The following is a 5,000-nucleotide window of genomic DNA, read 5'->3' as shown; positions in this document are numbered from 1 at the left end:
TGCACCTACTAACGTGATGGTGGTGTTTTGGACCACCAGGAAAAAAACGACAAAATCGAAAGAAGGCAAAAAGTAGGTGAAAATTTAAGCCTCTCTCGATTTTGTACTTAGAAAAAATCCCAGCCGAAAACTCCAATCCCATTGAAATGCATTGGAAGGACGAGTGGGGAAATTTTTCTAAGTGTCTGATCGAGAGAAGGTAAAATGAGGTGATTTTTAGCCTCTCTCGATTTTGTACTTGGAAAAATCGAGAGAAGGCAAAAAGAGGTGCTTTTTAGCCTCTCTCGATTTTGTACTTAGAAAAAATCCCAGAAATTTTTTTTTCCCCGTTTTTTTTTCTAAGTGTCTGATCGAGAGAAGGCAAAAAGAGGGGATTTTTAGCCTCTCTCGATTTTGTACTTAGAAAAAATCCCAGAAATTTTTTTTTTCCCCGTTTTTTTTTCTAAGTGTCTGATCGAGAGAAGGTAAAAAGAGGGGATTTTTAGCCTCTCTCGATTTTGTACTTGGAAAAATCGAGAGAAGGCAAAAAGAGGTGCTTTTTAGCCTCTCTCGATTTTGTACTTAGAAAAAATCCCAGAAATTTTTTTTTTCCCCGTTTTTTTTCTAAGTGTCTGATCGAGAGAAGGTAAAAAGAGGGGATTTTTAGCCTCTCTCGATTTTGTACTTGGAAAAAATCGAGAGAAGGCAAAAAGAGGTGCTTTTTAGCCTCTCTCGATTTTGTACTTAGAAAAAATCCCAGAATTTTTTTTTTTTTCCCCCGTTTTTTTTCTAAGTGTCTGATCGAGAGAAGGTAAAAAGAGGGGATTTTTAGCCTCTCTCGATTTTGTACTTGGAAAAATCGAGAGAAGGTAAAAAGAGGTGCTTTTTAGCCTCTTTCGATTGGGTACTTAGAAAAAATCCCCCACTTCCCCTGTGACTTTGCAGGGTGCGCCCTGGCCATGCTGGGTGCCTGCTGGCACCCCGGGGCTCGGCTGGAACGCGGCGGGACTTGCTGCACTCCAGCCTGGGTGTGATTTTTGCTCATTTTCATGACTTTTTCCCCGACTTTCCCCACTTACCCTGTGACTTTGCGGGGTGCGTCCTGGCCATGCTGGGTGCCTGCTGGCACCCCCGGGCTCGGCTGGAACGCGGCGGGACTTGCTGCACTCCAGCCTGGGTGTGATTTTTGATCATTTTCATGACTTTTTCCCCAACTTTCCCCACCTTTCCCCACTTCCCCTGTGACTTTGCTGGGTGCGTCCTGGCCATGCTGGGTGCCTCCAGGCACCCCTGGGCTCGGCTGGAACGCGGCAGGACTTGCTGCACTCCAGCCTGGGTGTGATTTTTGATCATTTTCGCGACTTTTCCCCAGACTTTCCCCACTTCCCCTGTGACTTTGCTGGGTGCGCCCTGGCCACGCTGGGTGCCTCCAGGCACCCCTGGGCTCGGCTGGAACGCGGCGGGACTTGCTGCACTCCAGCCTGGGTGTGATTTTTGATCATTTTCGCGACTTTTCCCCAGACTTTCCCCACTTCCCCTGTGACTTTGCTGGGTGCGCCCTGGCCACGCTGGGTGCCTGCTGGCACCCCCGGGCTCGCCTGGAACGCGGCGGGACTTGCTGCACTCCAGCCTGGGTGTGATTTTTGATCATTTTCATGACTTTTTCCCCGACTTTCCCCACTTCCCCTGTGACTTTGCTGGGTGCGTCCTGGCCATGCTGGGTGCCTCCAGGCACCCCTGGGCTCGGCTGGAACGCGGCGGGACTTGCTGCACTCCAGCCTGGGTGTGATTTTTGATCATTTTCGCGACTTTTCCCCCGACTTTCCCCACTTCCCCTGTGACTTTGCTGGGTGCGTCCTGGCCACGCTGGGTGCCTCCTGGCACCCCTGGACTCGGCTGGAACGCGGCGGGACTTGCTGCACTCCAGCCTGGGTGTGATTTTTGATCATTTTCATGACTTTTTCCCCAACTTTCCCCACTTCCCCTGTGACTTTGCTGGGTGCGCCCTGGCCATGCTGGGTGCCTCCTGGCACCCCTGGGCTCGGCTGGAACGCGGCGGGACTTGCTGCACTCCAGCCTGGGTGTGATTTTTGCTCATTTTCACGACTTTCCCCCCAGACTTTCCCCACTTCCCCTGTGACTTTGCTGGGTGCGCCCTGGCCACGCTGGGTGCCTCCTGGCACCCCTGTGCTCGGCTGGAACGCGGCAGGACTTGCTGCACGCCAGCCTGGGTGTGATTTTTGACCATTTTCACGACCTTTTCCAGACTTTCCCCACTTTTCTACCCCACTTCCCCTGTGACTTTGCTGCATGCGTCCTGGCCACGCTGGGCACCTCTTGGCACCCCTGGACTTGGGTGGAACGCGGCGGGACTTGTGGCACTCAAATGTGGGTGTGATAAGGAAAAAAACTAGCCGTCAACGGCAAATTTTTAAAATCGGTCTCCAAACTAGGGCACGCGGGCCGAAGCGGTACGCCGGAATCCGGCCCCCGGATTTTTGTGGATTTTTATTATTTCTTTGGACATGTCGTGCATCCCTGGACTCGGGTGGGCGGCTGCGGGACTTGTGGGACTCGAACCTGGGTGTCATTTTGGACCATTTTTCGGGACTTTTGCCTACTTTTCCCACTTTTCCCCCCCACTCACAGTGTGACTTTGCTGGGGGCGCTTTGGACATGCCGGGCACCCTTGGACTCGGGTCACCTGCTGCGGGACTTGTGGCACTCAAACCTGGGTGTCACCTGGGTGTGATTTTGGACCATTTTCGGGACTTTTGCCTACATTTCTGAATTTCCTCCCCCACTCACAGTGTGACTTTGCTGGGAGCCTTGTGGACACGTCGGGCATCCCTGGACTCGGGTGACCGGCTGCGGGACTTGTGGCACTCAAACCTGGGTGTGCTTTTAGAACATTTTGGGGATTTTTGCACACTTTCCCAACTTTTCTTCCCCACTCACAGTGTGACTTTGCTGGGGGGCGCTTTGTACATGTCGGGCACCCTTGTACTCGGGTGACCGGCTGCGGGACTTGCTGCACTCAAACCTGGGTGTGATTTTAGAACATTTTGGGGATTTTTGCACACTTTCCCAACTTTTCTTCCCCACTCACAGTGTGACTTTGCTGGGGGGCGCTTTGTACATGTCGGGCATCCCTGGACTCGGGTGACCTGCTGTGGGACATGTGGCACTCAAACCTGGGTGTGATTTTAGAACATTTTGGGGATTTTTGCACACTTTCCCAACTTTTCTTCCCCACTCACAGTGTGACTTTGCTGGGGGGCGCTTTGTACATGTCGGGCACCTGGACTCGGGTGACCTGCTGCGGGACATGTGGCACTCAAACCAGGGTGTGATTTTGGATCGTTCAGGACATTTCCTGGCCGCATGCCCCAAAGGGCCTCACATACCCCGGGGACACGCGCTGGACACCCCGGGTAGCACAAAATATGCCGTTCTGTTTAAAAAGCCCGTCTATTGCTGTCCTAAGACACATGTGCAACAGCCCGGGGTTTATTTCCCTTCATAAGTAGGGTTTCTCTCTATAGTGCACACTTGGGAAAAAATGCATTTCTTTAGGGGTGCAATTGCGGCCGGAGTCCACGGGAGGGCTCCAATTCCCCGCTGCTGTCCTCTTGCAGTGTAAGAGGGTTGCTGTTTTCTGTCTGGAAATAGGGCCCCAAAAGGCATCCAGGGCCCCTAATGACAGTAATTTATGGCTCCAAAAGGCATCACATTGCCCGGGAAGACCTGACGGACGCCTCGGCGTCACCGAAATACTACAAACTGTTTAAAATGGGGCCCCCAAAAGGCCTGGAAATGATGCCTTTAATGCTGGAAAATAATGCTTTTTTTTTTTTTTTATAGGTGCAATTGCGGCCGGAGTCCACGGGAGGGCTCCAATTCCCCGCTGCTGTCCTCTTGCAGTGTAAGAGGGTTGCTGTTTTCTGTCTGAAAATAGGGCCCCAAAAGGCATCCAGGGCCCCTAATTAACAGTAATTTATGGCCCCAAAAGGCCTCACATTGCCCGGGAAGACCTGACGGACGCCTCGGCGTCACCGAAATACTACAAACTGTTTAAAATGGGGCCCCAAAAGGCCTGGAAATGATGCCTTTAATGCTGGAAAATAATGCTTTTTTTTTTTTTTTTTTTTTTTTTTTAATAGGTGCAAGTGCGGCCAGAGTCCACGGGAGGGCTCCAATTCCCCGCTGTCCTCTTGCAGTGTAAGAGGGTTGCTGTTTTCTGTCTGAAAATAGGGCCCCAAAAGGCATCCAGGGCCCCTAATTAACAGTAATTTATGGCCCCAAAAGGCCTCACATTGCCCGGGAACACCTGACGGACGCCTCGGCGTCACCGAAATACTACAAACTGTTTAAAATGGGGCCCCAAAAGGCCTGGAAATGATGCCTTTAATGCTGGAAAATAATGCATTTTTTTTTTTTTTTATAGGTGCAATTGCGGCCAGAGTCCACGGGAGGGCTTCAATTCCCCGCTGTCCTCTTGCAGTGTAAGAGGGTTGCTGTTTTCTGTCTGAAAATAGGGCCCCAAAAGGCATCCAGGGCCCCCAATTAACAGTAATTTATGGCCCCAAAAGGCCTCACATTGCCCGGGAACACCTGACGGACGCCTCGGCGTCACCGAAATACTACAAACTGTTTAAAATGGGGCCCCAAAAGGCCTGGAAATGATGCCTTTAATCCTGGGTGCATTTAGGGCCGGAGTCCACAGGAGGGCTCCGGTCCCCCACTCTTTTTGATGACCTATGGCCCCCAAAAGGCCTCGCATTCGACCGGGAAGACCTGATGGACTCCTCGGCGTCACCGAAATACGCCAAACTGTCTGAAAATAGGGCCTCTAATGACATCACTTGGCCCGTTTTTTAGGTTTCACCTGCGGGGATTAAATGCTCGTTCCCAAGCACGACGCCGCATTTTCTCCACAGAGTGCTGGTACCCTAAAATGACTTCCAGCTTGGAGAGGGACTAAATTTGACCTCCTGACCCCGGCGGGGAACCAAGGGTGG

The sequence above is a fragment of the Entelurus aequoreus genome, unplaced genomic scaffold, assembly GCF_033978785.1.
Source record: "Entelurus aequoreus isolate RoL-2023_Sb unplaced genomic scaffold, RoL_Eaeq_v1.1 HiC_scaffold_44, whole genome shotgun sequence".
Classification (NCBI taxonomy): Eukaryota; Metazoa; Chordata; class Actinopteri; order Syngnathiformes; family Syngnathidae; genus Entelurus; species Entelurus aequoreus.
The sequence above is the reverse complement of the archived record's forward strand: the minus strand, read 5'-3'. Positions refer to the sequence as shown.